Here is a 27248-nt window from a genome sequence, read left to right as displayed (position 1 = left end):
TCGCCCAATTATAGGAAGGATGTCAACAAAATAGAGAGAGTACAGAGGAGATTTACTAGAATGTTGCCTGGGTTTCAACAACTAAGTTACAGAGATAGGTTGAATAAGTTAGGTCTTTATTCTCTGGAGCGCAGAAGGTTAAGGGGGGACCTGATAGAGGTCTTTAAAAATGATTAGAGCGATAGACAGAGTTGATGTGGACAAGCTTTTCTCTTTGAGAATAGGGAAGATTCAAACAAGAGGACATGACTTCAGAATTAAGGGACAGAAGTTTAGGGGTATTATGAGGGGGAACTTCTTTACGCAGAGAGTGGTGGCGGTGTGGAATGAGCTCCCAGTGGAAGTGGTGGAGGCAGGTTCATTGGTATCATTTAAAAATAAATTGGATAGGCATATGGATGAGAAGGGAATGGAGGGTTATGGTACGAGTGCAGGCAGGTGGGACTAAGGGGAAAAAAATTTGTTCGGCATGGACTTGTAGGGCCGAGATGGCCTGTTTCCGTGCTGTAATTGTTATATGGTTATATGGTTATATGGATGAGAAGGGAATGGAGGGTTATGGTACGAGTGCAGGCAGGTGGGACTAAGGGGAAAAAAATTTGTTCGGCATGGACTTGTAGGGCCGAGATGGCCTGTTTCCGTGCTGTAATTGTTATATGGTTATTGTTATATGGTTCTACAAATAAGAGAGAAATTCTTTGCACGCTCCAGGAAAAGAGGAACTGTGAACATAACCTACTTTTCCACGGCCCTTGTCCTTGGCCACATCTTCCCTCACCCGTAAAATGGTCCTATACTTCCCAATGCGATTCGGTTCTAGCCACACGTACACCCAGGGATCAATGCATGATGGATGAAGTCATTTGCTTTGCATCTGCTGTTCCAAATGGTGTATATGCAATAATCCATTGGACACCGAGTCCCAGGTTGACTTTCACAAAGTGCATGATTAATGCACAACATTGCAGGACAATTGTTTTGCACTGGGTCTAGACATTTACAAGGAAATCCTTATGCTCAATGCTGGAAAAGGCAGAAGACAATCCTATGTGTACATTAGTATACAAGATAGTTGCAGCAGATTTTATGCTGATGTATAGCACATCAGTATAAAGTGGTATTTTGCATTTTACCGAACAGTGGGTAAAGGGACTTCATGGAAGGAAGAAAAAGAAAAAGAAAAAAAAAAAAAAATCAAAATAAGATTATAGTTTACTCCTATCAGCTGTAAGAAGACTGAATCTTGGATAAAGGTACTAATCATTGTTTAATGCAGTTACAAAACAAAAATTTCACAATAGCAATAGGGACATTTCCCTATTGCTTGCAATTCATAAGTACAAAGTTTCAATATATTTTCATATGCAAGATATTGTCAGACCAAACATTTGCATATAAAACTCCTTCGTCATTCCAGAAAACAAAACACAGCTTTTTTTCTGCACTACATTAACAGTGCAAGTGAATTCTCCAATAACCAAATGTCAGATTGTACACAAAAAAAAGGTAGAAATCAGTAATTAAAACAAAAAAAAAATGGATGACGTTCAACAAGTTAGGCAGCGTCTATTCTAATGATAGGTCTGGAAATACTCCTTGACCTGCTGAAGATCACCAGTATTTTCTGTTTTTATTTCAAACATTGCAAACCACCCACTTAACCATTGAGTGAGAGGCCCACTACATTATTCAAGCACCTGACATCTTGTCGCAATCTGCCAGTGGGCTGCTCACTCAGAGCAGGCTAACGCTCCAGTTCGCAAACTTCAGGAAGATGCAATAGCCAGCAGGAAGGTATGTTTACTGTGCATAGAGGAAGGAGGTGAACCTCTTACATTCTTGCAAAGCTAAGAGACCATCTCAATATCTGTCCGAGTAATAATTACCTCCTTTTAACCTTACCCTGGGTGGGAAATAAAGGTGAAACACACATTGGGTTCCATTCAAGAAAGTCATTAAATTCCCACCCGATGCAAGTTGGTCACCTAGCAGAAGGCCCAGTAAATAAAGCACCAGCAAGCAGTTGTTGAAAGTCTGAAGAAGGGTCTCGACCCGAAATGTCACCCACTCCTTCTCTCCAGAGATGTTGCCGGTGCTGTGGAGTCACTCCAGCATTTTGTGTCTACCAGCAGATGTCGAGTCGGTTCAAAACTGCAATTTCAACTCCAGCACCAATTTCATTGAAAATCACACACAAATTCTCCACTTAGTAACATTTGATGCCAAATATCTGGTTGTAATAACTTAATCAATAACTAAATATCAACAATGAGTGGCGCTAAACATTGTAAAAACATAATACAATATTAGTTTAAATTGCCTGCCCGTTAACAACACAAAAGATCATTTCATATTTGGATAAATATGTTATGTTCCTGAAGTAGATGCCAGACTGGTGTTTGGGAGTCCATTAAGGTTTAACATTATTTATTGAAGCAGGAGCTTACCCAGTGTAACAAGTGCAGAGCTGATAAGCAACAGGAATGAATTTCCCTCATTTTGACTTTCAAGTCCCCTTCCCCTCCCTCACATTTAATTTGACACTGAGATGAAGGCCCTCAGACCATACACATGGAGGCAAAGGCTATCATATTCAAAATACTAAAGTGACAGTGCAAGCTTCTCACTTGGGCAGAAATCCTATCGGGAGTTATAATAAAAAAAGGAACTGGACCTAATTTAATATAAAACCCGTGTTATACTTCATTCCAAACCATTGCTCAGGATTACATTGGGATAATCTTGTCAAACTCAGCAGTTTAAAAACAGCATGATTTCTCAATAGCATAGTCTAATTGGACAAGAACACGAGAATTGTGGAGAAAAAAAAAAAATGCTTTTAAGATATTGTAGAGAAATCTAGAAGGCCAGTTGTCACAACACATGACACATTTTGGATATAAAAGATTTGCATATTATTTAATAGCTCGAGTAACGTGGACAAATCAGACCATTAACTTCCTCCTTTCAATTCTGGGCAAAGCAAATTCACCTGCCATTTCTACAATTGGTCATAATCAGAGGGGTACAACATGGAAACAAGCCCTTTGGCTCATCACACTGACTATCAACCACCCATTTACACTAATGCAACACAAATCTAATGCAACTTTATTCTTTCCATATTGTCATCAATTTCACCGCCCACCCAGATTGTATCTCATGACCATGCAAGACGCAATTTAGTGGCCAATAAACCTATCATTGCCAGGAAGTGTTCCTACATTTACAAGATCAAGCCCAAACTTAAGTTTCTAAAAATAAATTTGCATCACTGTGCACTTTGTGTGGGAGAGAGAAGGCAGCAAAGGAGAGGGGAAAAAAGCACAAAGTAAAACACCAATAAGCAAGTTCGGTATTCTGAAAAATGCAAGGAATCATGGGATTTGTCAACGGTCATTCGCTATAAAGAAAAAGCGAACGAAACGCTGGCTGTACAAACTGCGTATTAATTCTTATCTTCATTCATGATTTATGTGTAAATTCCTCTTGCATCTCCCCCTCTCTCTCGCTGTTACACCCCACTCGCCCGCTACCTGGCTCCGGCTCGACTCTGCCTGTCCCGCCAGATTGGCCAGCAGCCCTGGACTGGCGGTGCCGGTCCCGGACTTGCAGCCGGCACCACCACCGTCCTGCCAGCCCAGGGCCTCCCCGGAAAGAGACAGAACACTTGGGAGGGGACGGGGACAGCCCAGCAGCAACTCCACAGACCTGGGAACCCAGGCCCGACCCCAACCACGGACGAAACGCAAGCCTGCACGCAACGCAGCTCCACAGTTGCCGAGAATGTTTATCGCGAGTGACCTATGACCTGGGCATGTGCAGTTGGAATACTGAACTCGCTTATTGAAAACTTGCCTTTTCCTCTAATACGTGGACTACATGCAGCATGCACGTCGACGCACTGGAAAATATTGCCATAGTTATCTCTGCAAAACTATCCAAGTTCACGGGAAAGATAAGTAATGTCCTTTCTCTGGCTAACATCTCCACTATCGAGAACCTAGTTATACTCAGTCCGCCAAGTTGGGCAGATCATGTTTTTCACATGCCTTGCAGCAGACTTCCAAAAAATACACTATTCCGGTCATGGGAAGAGGTTACCAGATGGACAGAGGAAGATTAAGAAGGTGTTTAACATCTCAGCACACCACATCCCACTGATTCCTGGGTGTCTCCAGCTCATGGCTAATCAAAGCGGAGAGAAGGTATTCTGGACAGCACTGTGAACCTTGAGGCCATGCGTCAGATGAACACTATAGCAGAAAAAAAAGGAGCATGCCACATCCAATCTAACCATTGACTATCTCTTAGCCACATCTAGAAAATACACAAAGTGCTTGAGTAATTCAGTGGGTCAGGCAGCATCTCTAGAGAACATAGACGGGTGACGTTTCAGGTGATCCTGGCCTGATACATCACCTGACCATGTTGTCTGGCAATGCTGCCCAGCCTTCCGAGTTACTCCAGTCTTTTTTGTAAACCACCATCTGCAGTTCTTTGCGTCTACGTCTGGGCCACACATATCCCATCTGTGGGAGAGACTGCTGTTCCCACATTGATCTTATTAGCCACCAGAAACCCAACAAAGCTGGAGTGAACGCAAGTCATCCTCAATCCCAAAGGACAAAGAAAAGAGAGAAAATAGGAGAACAAAATGTTAAGTTTAAAGTCAAAAGCAGAATTTATAGAGTGAAAAGTATAACAATGCCATTGGTGCCGCCTCATTTAGCAAGCACCTAATCAGACTGTGAACTCCCTCCTTTCAATTCTCCTGGGCAAAATAACCTCAAGAATAAACCTGCCAATATTTACAATTCAAGGAAGCATTCCTACATTTACAAGATCAATTTCTAATTTTGGAGAGGAAAAGAAGGCACAAGAAAAAAAGACATTTGAAATGGTGTCCCAACCCAAAATGTTGCAGATCTGATCCCTTTACAGATGCTGCTTAACCCACCAAATACCTCCAACACTACGCTTTGCTCAAGATTCCAGCATCTGCAGTTCCTCGAGTGACCGTCAGGATGCACATCATTAAAACTTTGTCATCTTACCTCAGACCTGTTCTTCACTCCTTCTCTGAAACTTAAAACATGGTTAATTCCTAATTTTTCCAGGTTTGTGGATCACCAACCCAAAATGCAAGATAAGACACAAAAACCTGGAGTACCTCAGCAGGACAGCAAACTTTATCTCCGTTACACTGGCCCTATCCCCAAACTCTACCTCCGTTATAAACCTCTCTCCAACCCAAAATGTAGTTCTGTTTCTCTTTCTAAAGATAGTGCCTGACCTACTGAGCATCTCCAGCATTTTCTGTTGGTATTTTTTTTTATCAATGGTCACCCAGTGATGTTGATAGTGGAAGACTCAGAATGTTAATACCAATGAACGCCAAGCAGCTAGATTCTCTTCTACAATTTTATACGATACAACAAAACTTTATTTATCTCAGGAGGGAAATTGATCTGCCAACAGTCAAAAAACACAAGATACATGAAACTTGAAATTAAAGTGATGAGTGGAAAGGATTGGGGATGTGCAAAGATTGGAGGGAGGGGAGTCAGTCAACAGTCTACCCATGACAGGAGGAGGAGTTGTACAGTTTGGTAGCCACATGGAAGATGGGTATCCTGTGGCGTTCGGTATTGCATCTTGGTGGAACCAGCCTGTTGCTGTAGTTACTCCTTAGGTTGACTTGTGTGGCATGGAGGGGGTGGGCTGTATTGTCCAAGATGCTCTGCAGTTTGAGGAGCATCCTCCCCTCAAGATCACCTCCCAGGAATCCAACTCCGCCCCCAGTTAATTCCAGAGATTTCCTACATGGAGAAATAATTTTGTCCACACCACATCTCTGTTAGAGATGGTATTGTCTGCCACTGGTGTGGCAAAAGTGATTCCTCCCTGTCCCAGCCATACTGTTATCCAGTTATCACTGCATGTGGGCATGGGCTTGTTCATTACAGGATAAGTTGCCCATTGATTCAAGCACGTTGCATTCATCAGCAAGCAATCCTATTAGCGATCTTATGGAGGAAAGGTGATTGATAAGGCCACTGCAGATAAACAGTTTACTAACCTGAATTCCTGTTGTGACAATCTGGAAAAACAACGTATGACTTCCAAAGTAAGAACACAAGTAAATAGCAGCAGCCCACCAGGTCCCTCAAGCCTACCCCTCCATTCAATATGATTATGGCCAATCTATATGAGCCTCCTGTTTTCAGTCATTGAGAGACATAGCAGGGAAACAGGACCGTCTGCCCACCAAGTCCATGCTGATCATCAACCACCCATTTACACTAATCCCAAATTAATCTCATTGCCACCAGGAGAATGTGTAACCCACCCCCACACCCACAAAGAAAGAGATCCATGGAGCCTTCTACCGTCACAGTTTCTAAAGTTTACTCTTCCCACAGACTTTTGTTTATATCCACATAACAAACTCCAATTAGAATTAAACTCCATGTCAGAAACTCAGTGCACAATAGAAAGTGGGCCAACTGTAGTTCAGTTTTATCAGTGTGTACACACACTACATCACAATTTTCAAGGCAACGATTCTTTTTGCAAACTAAAATCAACATTCTTGTATTAGTAATTATAATGAGCTTTTAATCATAGCAACAGGTTTGTGTAATCAAATTCCAACATTAAGCTTTTTTTTTTTTTTTTTAAATGGATATTTTTTCCTGCATACCCAGGTTATGAAAACATTATTTTCTTTCCCCTTCTGCAAACATCAGGGTAATTTTTTTTAATTATAAATCCTGCAAGTTTATTGTGCATGAAAAGTGGAAAACCATCTCTAAAACATATTCCTGGTAAATATTTCAATTCATGTTGCACCAAATGTTAAAATTACATCACTAACTATACTTTTGCAGGTTTTAAAATTCAAAATCTTGAGAATTTGTTTTTAATTAAAACTAGGCTAAAGTTCACATATGCAACTATGCATATTATACGAAACAAGAGAGGCATTCAGCTCAATCATTCCAAGTCCTTACTTATGGTGCCATTCAATCCCTTCTCATCTCTTCATTTAACACTCAATTCACCTTCACACTCACTTGCTTAACTTTGCAACGTTCAAGTCCATCCATACTATTCTCCTCAATCACTTCCTATGGCAGTGAGCTCCACATTCTTTCGCTCCTTTAGGTGAAGATTATTTTGAATCCCGCCAATTTCTTCGTGATAACCTTATATTGATGGAACCTTATCCTCAGTCGACGTCTCACATATACTTTTATCAAGCCTCCTCACAATTCTCAACATCCATTTATGATAAAAATCCAGACTGATTATTTTTTCTCATGGGTAGATTTCCCAGTTTCGGCTGACATTACTCAGTTAAATCCTTTCTTGCACCCACTCCAACACGCGCTCATAACCCAAGGAACATGTCATGGCAGACATCAAGTGTGAATTAATAAAACGTTTCAGCAGGTCAGACGGCATCTCTGAAGAAAAGGAATAGGTGACATTTCAGTGCGAGACCCTTCTTCAGACCCAAAACATCACCCATTTATTTTTTCCAGAGAAGCCATGTGACCCACTGAGTTACTCCAGCTTTTTGTCTATCTTTGGTTTAAACCAGTGTCTGCAGTTCCTTCCTTCTATAAATATAGCAGTGTTGAGCTACATTTGAAAGTCTTGTTAACACGCCTCCATTATTAGATAATACGATACGATAAAACTTTATTAATCTCCGAAGGGAGATCGGTCTGCCAACAGTCACAACACACATGGTACACGAAAACTTAGAATTAGAAGTGAGAACAAAAATAAAAGACTGTTGGCTGGCTGTCATGTGCACAGCGCACAGTCATTATGTTAGCTGCTCACGAGTCTTTCTTTCTGATAAACACACACGAGACAGCTTGAAACATAGCAATTGACAAGCCAAGACTCTTCAGGAATTGCACCTCCACAACTGGTCCTGACAATTCATTTTACAAAGTGCATTATTTTAAGTTAATTATTATTTGCATTTCAAGAATTAAATGCATTGCCCAATGGGCAGGAGGTGGGATCTCATCTGGGGATGCACAAGACTGCAGATGCCAGAATCTTGAGCAAAACACACGAACAAACTTAGATCAGACATCATCTGGGGAGGCAAATGGCAGGTGACGTTTCGAGTTGGGCCCTTTCTCATCGGTTGCCTTTGCTTTAATAGCCATGAATTCTGCAACTGAAATTCTACATGCACATTTCATGCAACTAAACATTAATTGCTTCTTTAAATGGAACAACAATCTGCCAACCCAATGCAACTGCAAAAGAAACGTCATTGAGTTATCAAGGAACTATACGGTTAAATAAAGGACAGGAATTTTCCCCTCCTCACCCTCATCCATCTTTCCCAGGGACACCTTTTTCTGTAAATTCCTGGTTACCTCATCCTACCTCACCCATTCCTCCCTGACGCCTGGCATTTTCTCCTGCCACATTTGTTCATCCACCTCTTCTGTCACGACCATCCAGGGACCAAACCAGCCCTTTCAGATCATGCAAAGATTCACAAGTGCCTGCTCTAACCTCAGTTATCATTTTCAGTGCTCCCTATGGAGCCTCCTCTAAATCAGCGAGAACAAGCACAAAAAAGCCCACAAAGTACTGGAGTAACTCAATGGGTCTGGAGTTCATGGATAGGCGACGTCTCAGGTCAGAAACCTTCTTCAGACTCACTATACATCTTCACCAGAGATGCTGCTGCATAACCCACTGAATTATTCCAGCACTTTGTCTTTTTATTTTGTAAACCAGCACTTGCAGTTGTTTGTGAGACAAAACACAAACTAAGTGATAAGTTTGCAGAGCAGCTGTGCTGTGTCCACAATGGGATAGCAGTTTGACAGGTTCACATGAATCTTTGTCTGACCTGGAAGAATTGTTTAGATCCCTGGAATGTAGTGAGGGAGAAGGTGCAGGGACAAGTGTTACACCTCCGACAGTTGCAAGGGAGAGTGTCAGAGGACGGGGAGGGGACTCCCATTCCCCTCTTCCCTTTAGACCATCTACCTTCCCTCTCCACGTTCAGTCCTCAACCATGAATCTGTAATAGGCCAGTCATCAACATCTCCTGACAGGCATGTTGCTGTGCTGGGAGGCCAACAGGGTTCACGAAGACCAAAGACCAACCGAGTTGATGATCTTCCAGCAACACTTGGTCAGTTTCCAAATGTGTCCCTGGTCCATAAATAAGTCCATAAATCAGAGAGTCTCCTGTTATGGAGCAGATTGGTAGTAACACAAATACCCCACATCAATAGATAAATGATAAATGTGCCAAGTGACAAAAAACTCTAGGCTGGAAGCTTCCCTCATTCCCATCACAATGGTGTGAATGAGCAATGGTCATGTGAGTAGACAGTCTGTCTGCCTGCAAAGGTATCCTTTTAATTTCAAACTGATTACTGCATTCAATGTCCATTAGAACAAAGTCTGGTCAGAGGAAGCGGACTTCACACTTCAGCAGTGTTTTGGAAACACTGACTGGAAGGCGTTTGCAGCCCAGGCCACCCTTGACTCTCACACGGACATTGATTCCTATACATCCTCTGTTCTGGACTTTATAAACTCCACCATCAATAGTGCCACCTCCCTCAAACAGGTGACCATATACCCGAATCAGAACCCATGGATGAACAGCGAGGTCAGGCTACTGCTGAAAGCACGGGACACCGCTTTCAGGTCAGGCGATGCTCGAGCCTACAGTTCATCCAGGGCTAACCTGAAGAGGGGCATCAGGAAGGCCAAGCACTGCCATAAGCTCAGGATTGAGGAGCACTTCAACAACAACTCCGACCCCCGACGCATGTGGCAAGGCATCCAGGCCATCACGGACTACAGACCCTCCAACATCACCCCCACATCCAGCGACGCCTCCTTCCTTGAGGAGCTTAATCACTTCTATGGCCGCTTCGACAGGGACAATCTAGAGACAGCCATCAAGGCTGTGCTACCTGCCGATCACCAACCCCTCACGCTCACCCCCTACGACGTGTACGTGGCACTGAGTAGGAGTAATGCACGTAAGGCTGCTGGCCCTGTAGGCATCCACGGGCGCGTGCTCAGTGCCTGTGCTGCGCAGCTGACAGACGTCTGGACTGACATCTTCAACCTGTCACTTGCCCAAGCAGTTGTCCCCACTTGCCTTAAAGCCACCTCCATCGTGCCAGTGCCAAAACACTCCACTGCGGCAAGCCTCAACGACTTCCGCCCAGTTGCACTTACCCCCATCATCACCAAGTGCTTCGAGAGGCTGATCCTGGCACACCTCAAAAGCTGCCTACCCCCCACACTGGATCCCTATCAGTTTGCCTACCGCAAGAACAGGAGTACGGAGGATGCCATCTCAACGGCACTTCACTCCGCCCTCTCCCACCTTGACAACAGAGACACTTATGTAAGAATGCTGTTCATCGATTACAGCTCAGCATTCAACACCATTATTCCATCAAAACTGATCACCAAACTCGGTAACCTGGGCATCGACCCCTCCCTCTGCAACTGGATACTGGACTTTCTAACCAACAGACCCCAGTCTGTGAGGTTAGACAAGCACACCTCTTCAACCCTCACCCTGAACACCGGCGTTCCTCAGGGCTGTGTGCTGAGCCCCCTCCTCTACTCCCTCTTCACCTATGACTGCACACCTGTACATGGTACTAACACCATCATCAAGTATGCAGATGATACAATGGTGATTGGCCTCATCAGCAACAACGATGAGCTGGCCTACAGGGAGGAGGTCCAGCACTTAGCAGCATGGTGCACTGACAACAACCTGGCCCTTAACTCCAAGAAGACCAAGGAGCTCATTGTAGACTTCAGGAAGTCCAGAGGTGGCACGCACACCCCCATCCACATTAACGGGACGGAGGTGGAACGTGTTTCTAGCTTCAGGTTCCTGGGAGTCAACATCTCCGATGACCTCTCTTGGACCCACAATACCTCTACTCTGATCAAGAAGGCTCATCAGCGTCTCTTCTTCCTGAGGAGACTGAAGAAGGTCCATCTGTCTCCTCAGATCCTGGTGAACTTCTACCGCTGCACCATCGAGAGCATCCTTACCAACTGCATCACAGTATGGTATGGCAACTGCTCTGTCTCCGACCGGAAGGCATTGCAGAGAGTGGTGAAAATTGCCCAACGCATCACCGGTTCCACGCTCCCCTCCATTGAGTCTGTCCAAAGCAAGCGCTGTCTGCGGAGGGCGCTCAGCATCGCCAAGGACTGCTCTCACCCCAACCATGGACTGTTTACCCTCCTACCATCCGGGAGGCGCTACAGGTCTCTCCGTTGCCGAACCAGCAGGTCGAGGAACAGCCGGCGGCTGTCACTCTACTCAACAACGTACCTCGATGACTGCCAATCACCACCCCCCCCCCCCCCCAGGACACTTATTATTTTTTTTTTTTATTCAAATCGTTTGCTATGTCGCTCTTCAAGGGAGATGCTAAATGCATTTCGTTGTCTCTGTACTGTACACTGACAATGACAATTAAAATTGAATCTGAATCTGATATTCTTGTTTTGACTGTTGAATCTTTTATCATCCCTCTCCCTGGTTCTACATTGCACTCCCCATCTTCCTTCCTTTTCAGACTCTAGGTAATGTGTAAAGTAACTTTAGAACACATACTACATCAGGAAAACAAAGACCATCAAATGTTAGGTTAGCACGGTAGCGCAGCTGAAAGATTTGTTGCCTCATAGCGCCAGAGACCCGGGTTCAATCCTGACCTCTGCTGCAGTCTAGGTGGAGCCACGGAACTGACATTACTTACCATCGCCAGACAGGGTCACAACATCCGAAGCCTAGATCGCCTCGGCGCAGAGGGAGATTAAGAAAGGAAGAAACAAAGACTTAAGATTTTTGCCTTCCTTCACAGTGAGGAGGTGCCTGGTGAACTCACTGTGGTAGATGTTAATACGCGTTTTTGTCATTTTTACTATATGTAGGACTGCAAGGCAACAAAATTTTGTTCAGACCGCAAGGTCTGAATGACAATAAAGGCTACTACTTTGACTTTGGAGTATACACATTCTCCCTGTGACCACATGGGTTTTCTTCAGGTGCTCCAGTATCCTCCTGCATGCCAAAGACGTGCGGTCTGTAGGTAATTTGGCTGCATTTGTAAATTGCACCCAGTGTATAGGGAGGGGATGTGAAAGTGGGATAACCAAGAACTAGTGTGAACTGCGATGGTCAGCACAAACTCAGTGGGCTGAAGGGCCTGTATTAATGCGGTATCTTTCAATCGAACAATGGAGACCAAAACGCAGGGTTTATACAAAAAAAGTCTTCAGGCAACTTTATTATTTTCAATGCAAAAATATTGAGAGGCATCTTTTAATATCAGATGCACAGATGTACAACACACGATTTGCAGCTGCAGCCAATGTCGAAGTGCATTCTACAATAATAACCTATTAAAACTAAATTCCTGTAATGTAGGCAGTTTTGCTATTTTATTGCATGAAATACTTTGCATATAGATTACGAATCAAACTTGCATGGCTTTAATGACCCACTGTGGACTTGTGACAAACTAAACGCATATGCATTCATCTAAACATCCTTCCAGTTGCTTCAGGAAATACATTATTTTTGTACTCATCAGCATTTCTGCAAGCAAATCAGTGATTCCTGTATATCAATAATCATTCAAGGAACTACATGATATCTTTATGACAATTATAATACGAGTTCAATGGTTCAACCACTTTAAAATCTTTGAGTGTCAATCAGGGGGGAATGTGGGTGGAATAGATTCCTTGAATTTGACAGCCTGCAGAAATTATTTCAATTTTGTTTGCTTGCAAGTTGTCACCTTAAACAATAGGTCCAAGCAGATGCAATTTCTGTGCAAATCAGTGTAAAGCAAGTAGTGGAAAGAATCTGGAGGACTAATTGGATAATACGTATTGCCACCACCCCAGAACCAATATCACCCAGGCAACAGTCATTCAGTAGAAGACACGTTCAAAGCCCAAGCTCTAACTCATCACCAGCCCATTCCTTGAAGCATACAAGATGGGCCTTACTCAGAATGTAAGAGTTAAAAGTAGGTAATCTAGCCTGCTGTGCCATTCAAAGATCATGACTGATCTTTTTCAGATTCTCCTATACCAATGTTCAAAACATACTCTGATAAAGATAGAATAGGTGTAGACCTTGGATGATCCAGCCATATCTTGAGATTCCCCACTTCATCATAACATCAATGAAGAAATTCATCATCACCTTGAGTGCGTCAGCATTGCTTTTGGCTGTTTGAGGATCTAGATCTCAGATTGGCACAAACTTTTAATCTACCAGGCAACAGTGATCATTGCTTTCCTGTAAACCTCCGAGATAGGACAATCTACAGTAGATATCTCAGGGCACAGAGGAAATACACCTCTGCAATATTCCCAGAAGAATTCTCCAAGTACACCAGCAGAACATTAAAACAAATACCAGCTTCTGCTCCAAGACCAACACTCAGAGCAGTGTTGGTCAGCCCAATTACATTTAGTGGTCTCCATTGAGTAGGCTACATTGTTGGAGTGCCTGTGAGCAGATCCTCAAAATAGACACATTATTCCAGGCAATGACATAGATGAGGAACGGAACATATTCGCATGTCCTTAAAAATCTTCTTGAGAAAATAAAACATTCTCACTGTCACCTGAGAATTCCTGGACCATTGCTGTTCACATGGAGAAAAGGTTCATTCAGGATGGTTTGAAGAACTTCAAGTCCCTGCATTGGCAGCGTACAGAAGCCCAGCATAAATGATGCCTGCACTTCACTTCACAAATGACCCACTTGCCTGCAGTGTTCTATCAAGAGCTTCTTGCCCCACTTACGATATAATCTAGGTGTTTTACATTGACCTAATCAGTCATATTAGAATTCACAGAACCAGCATGAAAGTAAGGCATCTTCAATCCAACTAAAGGGAGAATCATCCCTAGATAAAGAAAGTCTTCTCAATGCCAAGGTTCTTGTTCTTGTCACCACCTCAACCCATCACCTAAATCACAATCATTCCTTCCAACTGGAAAAGAATCCCTTCATATCAGAAAAAAACCCAGCAACATGAGAACCAGAATTTACAAAAACTCTTGACATTTGTTGTTTGAACAAAATTTTATTTTGTGTTTGTAAAATCAATTTACTGTTAAAATTCTGGCTGATTTTATCATTGGCTTGTGCAGCATTTCCAATGCACAGGAACAGATAAGGCTGCAGAGAGTGGTGGACTCAACCTAGTCTGTTACAAGCACATCCCTCCCTGCCATCAAAAACATCTAGATGAGACAGGGGTGGAAAACCCAGGGAGGGGCCAGAGGGGGACACGTCCCCCCCCCCATGTTTTGAGAGGTGGGGGACATCCCCCCCAAGTTTTTGTCATCCCAATTTTAAAATCTCCGTTTTTAGCGCTGGATTGAGCCTCCGAAGCCTCGCGCATGTGTGCGAGTGTGCCCATGCGCGCGTGGCCGCCAAAAAATTGTGTCCCCCACCCCCTCCATGTTTTGATAGCGAGTTCCGCTCTTGAGATGAAACAATATCTATCATCAAGGTTCCCCACGATCTGGGCAATGACTCTTCTCACTGCTACCATTGGGTAGAAGGCACACAAGCCTTGATGTCCCACACCATCATATTTAGGAGCATTTATGTTCCTACAAACATCAGGCTCTTGAACTGATCTGCACAACCCTAATGGGCCTGTCCCACTGTAAGAGTTCACCCAAGAGCTCTCCCGAGTTTAAAAAAAAAAATCAAACTCGTGGAAGCACGGAGAAGGTACGTAGCGGGTACGTCGGAGCTCGGGACGTCTCTTAGCTGCTCATAACGCTAATGGCAGGTACTCAGGAAACGCCGTAAGCTCGGGAAGACTCGTACCTACAAGCGGCTATTACCGTAATTCTCCGAGTTCGAATCAGAGGAAACTTGGGAGAATTCTTGAATTAACTTGTACAGTGGGACAGCCCCATAATTCTACATTAGTAACCGAACACTACAGACCACCTCGTGCATTACAATTGACTTTTTTTCTAATTGTGTTTTGCGCTAATGTTTTTTCTGCAGTCTTTCCTTTTGCAGAACTTATGGTTTTTTTTTTTTTAAATCAGCGTACACTCCGAGTCTGTGTGCCTGTGATGCTGCTGAAAGCAAGGTTGTCATTGTGTGTATTCCTCACTGTACTCGTGATCAGAAGAATGAACTCACCTTGACTTGAAATTCTTATTCATTAAATCTGGTAAAATACAAGTCTTGTTGAAGCAGATTACTGTGAAAGAAACACGGTGGCACCAAATGATCATTTTGATAATGAACTGTTAATTGGCACCTTTGCCGTGTAGACTCCCGAGTAATTCAAGATAGATTAAAATCAGAGAAAAAAACCCAGCAAATGATACCCAGTGTGAAATGTCCAGTATCTTTTCCCTTCTACGCACTTAATGATTCCAATTATTACTAAAGGAGTATCTGCTTTTTGAGTGAAGTCAGCCAGGGGCCTCTCAATGCACTAATGTAATGTCACAAAGGTAAATTCCATCCACACAACCTAATTATTTTGTTTTTTTAAATTAGCTCCTCCACAGGTTCTATTAAAAGGACTGGCTTGAACCTGTGCCTTAAAATCCCTTTGATCTTCAACAACAAACCCAATTAATTTATAGAAACAAAGGAACTGCAGATGCTGGTTTATACAAAATGACACAAAGTGCTGGAGTAACTCAGCAGGACAGGCAGCATCTCTGAAGAACATGGATAGGTGACATTTCCCAAAACATCATCTATCCAGGATCACCAGAGATGCAGCTTGTCCCGCTGAGTTACTCCAGCACTTTATGTCCTTTCTCTCAATTTATAGTAGAATTACTGTTTTTGTTACATTTGACTAGCAAGTATCATTTTGCACATTGTTATAAAGAACTCCAAGCCATTTTCTCCTCACAAGCCATTCGTTATTCCGTTCAGGAGGTGTGCAGCCTTTCTACAAAATTCCAAATATATTTGAGGATAAAATTGGTTGGATGAAGTAGTGCAGGAGCCCAAGAGAGGAAACAAGAGACCAACTCAACCATAATGACTTAACAAACTGGATCACTTTACATTGAGGAAAGACAAAATTAAGTGCCAAATAAAAATAAACACTGGATTTGCCCCCAGCATTCCGTTCCGATGAACAAAATTAATGCTCTTTTCGTTGGGAGGGGGTTTAGCGAAAAGAGTTGGGGGGTCTTGCGCTCCCTAATTTAAGTATTATAATTGGGCAGTAAATATTAAAAATATGATTCACCTGCTGGACAACTCTGCCCAGCAGGTGGACTAGATTGTAATGGAAAGAGGGGACTGCTCTCCGTGTAATATAGGAGCGACTCTCCTCTCACCAATATATGTGAATAACAAAAATAATAATAAAAATCCAATTATACATAGCACAACTAGAACATGGAAACAAATAAAACAGAATCTAAAATTAAGAAACCTATCTCTTTTAATACCAATAGTTAATAATCCATCGTTTAAACCATCAATTATAGACAAATCATTTATACAATGGGAAAGAATGGGAATCAAAACGCTCGAAGATCTGTATGAATTGGGAAAATTACTATCATTTCAACAACTACAACTGAAATATAATTTGAAAAATAATCAATATTTTAAATATCTTCAAATTCGTGATTATCTGAAAAAATATACAAGAGACTATCATAATATGCCTACCGACTTACTGGATGAAGCAATGAAGACAAAGGCGGAATCAGCTAATCTAATATCGTACCTATATAGCATCATCTTAAACATAGAAATACCCACAACTGATGGAATTAGATGAGACTGGGAACAAGAATTAGCTATAAAAATTTCAAAAGAGAGCTGGGATAATCACTTACTACAAGTGCATAAATGTTCAATCAACATACGACATACTCTCATCCAATTCAAAACATTACATAGACTATATTATTAAAAAACTAAAATAAATAAACTCTTCCCTAATGTCTCACCCATCTGTGATAAATGTCTGTGTCAAGAAGCTACCATAGTGCATTCTTTTGTTTTTTGTACAAAAATCCAAAAAATTATGGTATAAAATATTTGATATCTTTACAAAATTAATCAAAATAAAACTGGCACCAAAACCAGAATGGATCATTTTTTGAATATCGGAAGGTAACCCTGAACTAAACGCGTTTCAGAAGAATTTACTCAATTACGGGCTAATAATGGGGAAAAAAGCTCATACTTAAATTCTGGAGAAATGCGCCCACACCAACAATAAAAATGTGGATATCAAGTATGTTTGAAACACTACATCTGGAAGAGATGAGATTCCTCTTAGCAGGTAAAGCAGACCAATTCCAAAAGATGTGGTCTACGTTTTTGGAACTATTACAAGCATGAGGTGCAATAGTCATTTTAAAAATAAATAAATGGCATCTGGATCTGGCAACGGGGGTAAAACAACAAAAACAGACTTGGTTGGTAGTCCCCTTTCTGCGGAGTTTAGTTATAATAGAGCGATTGTTTCTCCTTTCTTTTTCCTTCTTTTCTAGGGTCTACTTTCTTTCTTTACTTCCTTCTCTAATTTCTTTTCTAAGGGGCTTTCTTTTCCCAACACTCTCTTGCACCTTCACGACTCTTGCGCACTTTCCTTACTTCTATCTTTTTCTTAAAGCTCAAAAAATGAAGCGGTACAAAAAATGTATTAAGACATATGTGTTGTGTATTATTGTAACTTACCGTACTTCTAATAAAAATAAATAAAATAAAAATAAAAAAAGAACAAAATTAATGCATTATTTGGTCTATTTTCCTCTTATGATCTAAAACCCAATAGAACCCCGAGCCACATTAATTGCTGAACAAGATGACCTCTGTTTATCTCACAAATGAATTTATTCACTTGGCAATAAATCACAATTATTTAATGAATCAGTCTGTAGAATATAATTTTTTTTCCCCCAAAATAGACTGTTTCAAATAGAATTATCAGAGCTACATTTGGCAAAGTTGATTTCCATAATTTAATTCACAGCCATTATCAAGAATAACTTTCTTCCCCAAAGCCAGGGGGTGGCAGAGGTACAATAGCCCACTGGCTAATAGCTTGCAAAGTTAACTTTCCCCAGGGAGAGGGCGCTTTTACAGCACAATTGCTACTCATCTGGCCATTTACAATTAATCGACCAACTTCAAATGTTGAAACCTTTTAGATTGCTGAACTTTACAAGTTATTAGCCAGTAGGCTATTGTACCTCTGCCACCCCATTAAAAAATAATTCATGGGAGCTGGGGAAAATCTTCTATTCCTTCGACTTGGATTGGAAGCACGTCATCCTCTACCTTGGGGACTGACCACAACGGAGAATTTTTTTTTTTTTTCAAATAAATTGTCAGTATACTGGTAATACAAATATAGCTGGACATTGACATCAGGCCTTGGTAAGCTTCAGTCTGAAGAAGGGTCTCAACCCAAAACGTCACCTTTTCCTTCACTCCATAGATGCTGCCTCACCCACTGAGTTTCACCAGCATTTTTGTCTACCTTTGATTTTTCCAGCATCTGCAGTTCTTTCTTAAACAGTAAAATCATTTGGCATGGTTTTGATGTCCTTCCATTCAGCATCTATATTACTAAAAATCTTTGTTTGTGCCGACAATGTGTCACTCTGCTCTGATTTTCCTATTTTCTTCCAAATGCTAGGCCACAGCCTTCCCATTTCACATATTCTACTCACATTTTTCCCACTGAAGCAATAAACATCTTCCCATCACATTCCGACCTATATTTCTGAAGTTATTCATGACTTAAAGTTTAAAAAAAAAGCCAAAACCACTTTCTCAGAGAGCGTCCAGTGATGATGTCACAATGCCTCGCATAGTGCACAAATCCCAATGGGCTCTCAAGCTGTCCAGGCCCTGGCGCTGCTCTACAACCTGGGGTAGGCCCTGGGGCAGGGAATGGGAGTAAGGAGAGGAGGGAAAAGAGGGAGATGGGGTAGGGTCTCTACCCCCTCCTTCTCTGCCCCTCTCCACCCCCTACCCCTCTCTACACCCCTGTACTGCACCTGTATTTAGCAAATTTGCAGATGACATAAAACTGGGTGGCAGTGTGAACTGTGAGGAGGCAGGGCGACTTGGACAGGTTGGGCGAGTGGGCAGATGCATGGCGGATGCAGTTTAATGTGGATAGATGTGAGGTTATCCACTTTGGTAGCAAAAACAGGAAGGCAGATTATCTAAATGGTGTCAAGTTGGGAAAAGGGGAAGTACAACAGGATCTGAGGGTCCTTGTTAATGAAAGTAAGCATGCAGATACAGCAGGCAGTGAAGAAAGCAAATGGCATGTTGGCCTTTATAACAAGAGGAGTTGAGTATATGAGCAAAGATGTCCTTCTGCAGTTGTATAGGGCCCTAGTGAGACCACACCTGGAGTATTGTGTGCAGTTTTGGTCCTTTAATTTGAGGAAGGACATTCTTGCTATTGTGGGAATGCAGCGTAGGTTTACAAGGTTAATTTCCGGGATGGCGGGACTGTCATATGCTGAGAGAATGGAGAGGCTGGTCTTGTATACTCTGGAATTTAGGATGAGAGGGGATCTTATTGAAACATACACGATTATCAAGGGTTTGGATACGTTAGAGGCAGGAAATATATTCCCGATGTTCGGGGAGTCCAGAGCCAGGGACCACAGTTTAAGAATAAGGGGTAATCCATTTAGAACGGAGACGAGGAAACACTTTTTCCTCAGAGAGTTGTGAGTCTGTAGAATTCTCTGCTCGGAGAACGGTGGAGGCCGGTTCTCTGGATACTTTCAAGAGAGAGCTAGATAGGGCTCTTAAAGATAGCAGAGTCAAGGAATATGGGGAGAAGGCAGGAATGGGGTACTCATTGGGGATGATCAGCCATGATCACATTGAATGGCGGTGCTGGCTCGAAGGGTCGAATGGCTTACTCCCGCACCTATTGTTTTTGTTTGCACTGTATGGCCCAGAATTATACAAACTATGCCAAGACTCATTCAGCGAGTCATACGTCAAGATTATCTATTCCCATACTGCAGCCTTTTAGGAAGTTTTCTGTGCATGTCACAAATTCCTGCTCTAATCCCCGAATACTGCAAAGGTAATTGAAGAAACCTTAAGACAGATTTTAAAGCATTTAAAGCAATCCTATCAAGAACTCCACTACAAACACTCGTTACAAAAACAGACCAGACTGGATAAGGAACCATCTATAATCAAGATACTTTATGACAGTGTTATTCCTGCCATTTCATCAGTCCATTTACTTAGGTTGCCACCGAATATAGACAAAATACTGGAATAACTTGGCAGGTCAGGCAGCAACTCTGGAGAAAAGGATTAGGTGACGTCACCTATTCTTTTTCTCCAGAGATGTTGCCTTGTCCGCCAAATTACTCCAGTATTTTGTATCTATCTTTGGTGTAAACCAGCACCTGAAACTCCTTCCTATACATAAGTAGGTTGTCATTTGGACTATTTTAGCTAAACTCGTGAAATCTGTCATCACATGAACTTGAGAATTCCATCACACATCTGCATGAGTCTTGGCCAGATCATGCTCAAACTAACCAAAATATTTGCTATTAAGGCAAGGAAAGCAAGTAAGTATGGCCCCTGGATTATTGCCTTTTTAATTTTTGAACCAATTTACTATGGATCCCATGGACTCAAACCTTTTGGGACCCTGTCAAAGTCCAAGTTAACAACATCAACCATACATTTCTTATCTTTGAAAGAATCATGCAAATTGGTCAGGCAGGATCTCCCCAAGTACCCACACTAATTACCTCTGACATTCCAAGTGTGGAATAATTCTGTCCTGAAGACATTTTTCCAATATCTTCTCTACCACCAACACTAGCCACATTGGTCCATAAATAAGTGGCTCATCCCTGCTATCCTTCTCAAGTAAAAATATCACGTTAGCTACCCTCCACCAATCTGGCAGCTCACCCACAACCCACGTAGATTGAACAAATCTCTATTTAGTACTCCCAGCAATATCATCCCTTGCCTCCCATAGCACCTGCGAGGAAATTGCTGAGGCCCCAATAGATCATCCATCCCTGGGAATTTATCCACCTTCAAATCCACCAAGACATCTAATACTTTTTAAATGCTAACACATTCCAAAATTGCATTTTCTTCCTCCATGGATTTTCAAACTACAGTGCCCTCTGTTAATTGAATATAGATCAGAAGTATTCTCAATCTGGAGTCTGAAGGTCCCAACCTGAAACATCACCCATTATTTTTCTCCAGATATGCTGCCTGTCCCACTGAGTTACTCCAGCACTGTGTCTATCTTCAGAAGTATTCATTTAAGATACATTTTCTGGTTCAAAATCTGCCATTAAGTCAATGGGCTCTACACCTGTCTAATGTTTCCTTCCCACTCCAACTCTTCAGATCCTTAACATCTAGCTCTTCTGATCCTCAACATCTTGGACTTAATGTCCTCACCTTTCACTCCCATGGGGGCATATTAGTTGTAAACTCTCATCATTCTACTTTCGAATGTCTCCCATTTGTCAGATGTAGCCCTACCAACAATTAGCTGCTCCCAGTCTACCTTTTCCAGGTTCCATCTTACGATATTGAAATTGGCCTTCCCTCACTTCAGGCCCTAATCTCTGGTTCACCTTTACCCTTGTGTTTAAACTTTATTCTCTGTTAACTTGGAGTTATGTGCTGAGTTGTTTCATATTAAAATAATTTAGAATGCATAAGCATCATAAAATGATGCAAGATTATTTCTGAATTATACGCATGCTAATCCAAGTAATCAAAGGTTGAAAGCAGGAAACATCATGATCTTATTGATATTGGTTTGGTTAAGAAGGCATGTTATGCGTGCATTCATAGGACAGGGCTGGAGAAACACATAATGGTTTTATAGGACTTTGGTTAGGCCACATTTGCGGTATGATGTGCAGTTCTATTTGCCCAATTACAGGAAGCATGTGGAGTATTTGGAAAGGGTGCAGAGGAGGTTCAACAGAATGATGCCGGGATTAGGGAGTGTTAGCTATAGGGAGAAGTTGGACAGATTTGGATTGTTTTCTCTGGAACGCCAAAAGTTGCAGGGAGTCCTGATACAAGTATATACAATTAGGAGAGGCATAGATAAGGTAAACAGTCAGAAGCATTTTCCCCCAGGATGGAAAAAAATCAAACACTAGAGGGCATAGTTTTAAGGTGGAGGGGCCATGTTTAAAGGAGATGTGTGGGGCAATTTTTTTATTTTTTTTTTATTTTTACAGAGGATGGCAAGTACCTGGAACACACTGACAGGGTTGGTAGTTGAGGCAGATTCAATAGTATTAAGAGACTATTGGATAAGCATATAAATATGCAGGGAATGGAAGGATTTGGATTATCGACACGCAGATAAGCGATGATCTTGGCATCATATTCAGCTCCGAGATTGTGGGCCAAAGGGCCTGTTCTGGTGCTCTATTGTTCCATGTTCTAATCAAATCACATTCATAAATTGCAGTTTTATATGGTAAAAGGCTAAGACTTAATTAAAAAAAATGTAGCATTGATGTCATCTATTTGCCAGGGCATTGGGCCAATTATAAAAGAGCCTCAGGTGTAATCTGGGATTTAATTACTTTCTTTGGGACTAACTGGTTATCACAAAGTTCATATTATTTCCCCATCATGACAGAAGATTGAACAATTTGAAATTTAACAATGCATCCCTTGTCTATTCAGATCAGATTCAGATTCAGATTCAATTTAATTGTCATTGTCAGTGTACAGTACAGAGACAACAAAATGCATTTCTAGGGAGACACAGGGCGTCGCGGTGTGCCCGCGCCGCCGCCATTTTATTGCAGATGCCACCAATGCCAATTGTGCTGTAATGATTCATGTGGCATAACTGCACCCTGCTTTGCTGGATACCCCACTGCAATCTCCAAAATATACTCCCTCAGGGTAACTTGAAGTCTAGTTTAAAGTTAACAAGATTAGCAGGCTTTAGGAATTTGCACAACACAAATGAGATACGAGCAGTAGCCCCCAGTTCGAAACCTCTTCCAAAGCACTCCATATTACATGAATTGAACCACATTCAACACCTCCTCCCTCTGCCAATCCCTCAAACAAAGCACCAGTCCCTTTCTGCCATTTACAGGCTCTCCACATTACTCCAATTGAAGGAATTATCTTTGTCCTCTATCTATAGTAGTGGATCCTATGATCACCAACTCCATGATCCACCCAACCACAGCCCATCCCACACTGCCTTACAAAATTCCTGTTCACCAAATTCCCTCGTTTTCCTATCTCCATTGTCTTCAAATGTTCCCGACTTCCATTAAGCTACTCTGTTCATCTATCCAGATGCAGGATAAAAGAAAATGTTTCTGTCAAGTGAGAGCAGTGATTCACTGCTTTAAGTTATTCTAAATTCCATTTGAGTACACAAATGAAAAATCTTGAGAACTGTGCTGAGATTACATTAACAAACCATTTAGAAAGTGAATTCATATTTCTTGAGGGATATGATAAGAATACACCCCTTAGTAAAGTTAATTTTCTCTATTTTATAACTGCCTTAACACCAACACTTTCCATCTTTCACCAGAGTTTGGAGATTGTGGAGGAAGATCAATGCCTTTCTACTGCAGATAACAGCCTGGGAGACAAAGCACACATTAGTTTGCTTATCCTGCCAATTAATTTAGATTATCTGGAGATAGTGCCCATAGTACTGGCTTACTCTTTATTCTTAAACTGTGGCTCCTGGTTCTGGACTTGCCCAACCCATTTCCTGCCTCTATCGTGTCCAAACCCTTAACAATCTTATATGTTTCAATGAGATCTCCTCTCATCCTTCTAAACTCCAGACTGTACAAGCCCAGCTGCTCCATTCTCTTGGCATATGACAGTCCAGCCATCCTGGGAATTAACCTTGTAAACCTATGCTGCACTCCCTCAATAGCAAGAATGTCCTTCCTCAAATTAGGGGACCAAAATTGCACACAATACTCCAGGTGTGGTCTCACTAGGGCTCTGTACAACTGCAGAAGGACCTCTTTGCTCCTATATTCAATCTTTTTTTTTTTTTTTTTTAAATATAAAGGCCAACATGCCATTCACTTTCTTCACTGCCTGCTGTACCTGCATGTTTACTGTCATAGGCTGATGTACAAAGACCCCCCGATCCTGTTGTACTTCCCGTTTTCCCAACTTGACGCCATTTAGATAGTAATCTGCCTCCTGTTTTTGCTACCAAAGTGGATAACCTCACATTTATCCGCATTAAACTTCATCTGCCCACTCACCCAACCTGCCCAAGTTTTACCCTGCATTCTCATAGAATCCTCCTCACAATTCACACTGCCATCCAGCTTTGTGTCATCTGCAAATTTGCTAATGTTACTTTGAATCCCTTCATCCAAATCATTGATATACAGTGGCTTGCAAAAGTATTCATACCCCTTGAACTTTTCCACATTTTGTCACGTTACAACCACAAACGTAAACGTATTTTATGTGATAGACCAACACAAAGTGGTGCATAATTGTGAAGTGGAAGGAAAATGGTTTTCAAATTTTCAATTTTTTTTTACAAATAAAAAACTGAAAAGTGTGCATACTTTTGCAAGCCACTATATTGTAAATAGCTGCAGTCCCAGCACCAAGCCTTGCGGTAGCCCACTAGTCACCACCTGCCATTCTGAAAGGGACCCGTTAATCCCTACTCTTTGTTTCCTGTCTGCCAACCACTTCTTTATCCATGTCAGCACTCTACCCCCAACACCATGTGCCCTAATTTTGCCCACTAATCTCCTATGTGGGACCTTATCAAATGCGCATCAGATGAGACTTTTAGTTATAGATACCACCAATATTACATCATTAGAAATGCTCTTGGCAGATAAATGATCATTCTCACCTGCTTCAAAGATGCTGAGTTGAAGTACTCCCCAGAGAGCCACTGAAAAGAAGCTCTTAATTTTAGAAAGAAAGTTTACTCTCAAAACATTCAAGAAAGATCTAGACAAGAAGAATACAGAGCCAATATGGGGCATGGTGAGACTGTTTTTGTGCTGTTAATCTCAAAGAATCTAAAATATAGTCAGCTATCAAGTTACCTGCAATATCGTGGTCAAGATTAGCCACTCGCAAAAAAAACCCCATATTATCTGGTCATTATCATCTTTCCATTCACCCATTTATCCTGAACTCCCTGGACCATAGATAATTTGATTTGTCCAACCATTTTCCCTGCTATATTCTCAGCACTTAAATTGCAATTTAAAAAACAAAATCCTTCTTTCCCAATTCTGACCTGAAACATTAAGCATTTCACGTTCCACAAACAATATTTTTATTTTAGTTTTCCACCATTGGCATTTTTTAAATGTTGACATTGCTGCATGCAATCAATCTGCCATGTTTTTTCTGCATTTGAAGATGCCATAAAGTGCCTCGGAACATCGTGCAGGGGGCATGAACGGAGCTAATTGAAGAGGGGGAAGTGGTCGCACATTTTCTATAACTAGGTTCTCTTTTTTTCCTGTTAACAAGTTATTTTTTCACTACGCAATAACAGCAAAAGATTAAAAAAATCAGCAAAGTCAGGTACAGAAGCTCACAACACACAAGCCCAATATGTCTACTACCTCACTCTGCTGTAGATATTATCTGTATCTCTCAATGCGACATACATCACGGAATACATATTTAATCTTCCATGTACAAATAAAAATGAATGGCTTTGTTCCACAAGTTCAAGGTGACATTCCAACTGCTGATTTTAATGGAGATTATTTACTGAATTAGATGGCTCTCATACCTGAATAAAGTACAACTAAAACGAATATCTTTAAAAGCATTCCCTCGATTACAAGTTCAGTAAAAAGAGAAAAATATCAAAAAAGGAAAAAATGCTGGTGCACACAAGATCAATTTAGGCCACTTCAAAGCAACATAAGAATTGTTGCCGTGAAACAACTACGTGATAGATTTAGTGCAGATTCAATAGAGAATTGACTGTTCAATAAGGAACAAACAACTGTTTTGTTAAAGTGAAACAAGTAAAGTACATTTACTCTACATTTACAAACTCCTCAAAAGAGCACTCAGCCGCCTAACAAAAGATTGGTGTAACATTAACGCTGAACACAATGCTAGGTCTGAAACACTAACTATAAACCGGTTTGCAACAATAGCCGGATAGCTCATCTCATTGACCAACATTCCGCCCATAATCTTTAGGAACCCTTTAATTTAAGGCTTAAAAGTAATCTAACTCTTCCGGGATGAAGCGTGTAGAAGTTGTTTCAATAGTGTTTCAAAACATTGCGAATATATATCAACTTGCCCAGAAATAACATTTTACAAGTGCTGCGTTTGACCACAAGGAACGAGACCGCTAATTACATTTGTTAAAAAATTAACTTCTTCATTTTTTTCTCCCTAAACAATTAAGCGTTTTCTTTGTGTTAAAACAAAAAAAAGAACAAACATATTACTTACGGGGTGAATCTAGTCGCTGTGGAAAGCAGGTGCAAGACAACACACCGCAGAAGAGAAGCTGGCCAAAGAGCGGCCCTGTTGTGACCTCATGTGATTGACGGCTTGCCAGGTATACAGGTGCTTCCTCTGCTGTCAAATACAGGAGCGATCCAATCGGATCCACAGCAAATAGGGAGGTGGGCTCTCAGGTGAGAAAGTTGTATCGGGCCAATAACGCCCTGGGGCACACAGCAACAGTTGCTATGACCCTTGTAGAACGCTTTCGGCTGCTTCAGTGGAGAAATGCTGGATGAATACAACAGGTTCTTCGTTTTTGCTGCAATGTTGGTTTTGCAATTCCTTCTGCGTGTGAACACGGCCAGCTTTAATTGTCGCCTTAGCTCGGCCTGGCAGTTTCTGGGAATAGGGAGATTGAAGGTTTAGGCACCAATCTCCTGCACTTGAGTATCAGTGATAGATGTCCTGCATTGTTCGAAATGATAGGCGGATATAAAACCTTAGCTTGGTTTATTTTGGTTTACTTTGTTTTCGACTCGAAACTATTATTTTCTTTACTTCCTTCCTTTCTGTTAATTCACGCAAATTGAATGCTGTAAATGAACCATGAATGGCTATGCGATAGATTATACGATAGATTGTGAAAGCAAGTATGTAATATTAATGCGTAATTTCAGATATTCAGTAATCTCGT

At 41.6% G+C, this 27248-nt stretch overlaps 1 protein-coding gene across 1 annotated transcript in view; it reads right to left on the bottom strand.

Moving 5' to 3' along the window:
* LOC129703313 (plastin-1-like) overlaps nt 1-26708 on the bottom strand; it is a 78472-nt gene extending 51764 nt beyond the window's left edge. The window contains exon 1 of the mRNA XM_055645672.1: nt 26558-26708. The gene's annotated coding sequence lies outside the window, so the exon portion shown is untranslated. The remainder of the gene's footprint in view (nt 1-26557) is intronic.
* Nucleotides 26709-27248: the final 540 nt, after the last annotated feature.

The sequence above is a fragment of the Leucoraja erinacea genome, chromosome 14 (genome assembly GCF_028641065.1).
Source record: "Leucoraja erinacea ecotype New England chromosome 14, Leri_hhj_1, whole genome shotgun sequence".
NCBI lineage: Eukaryota > Metazoa > Chordata > Chondrichthyes > Rajiformes > Rajidae > Leucoraja > Leucoraja erinaceus.
The sequence above is the reverse complement of the archived record's forward strand: the minus strand, read 5'-3'. Positions and strand labels throughout refer to the sequence as shown.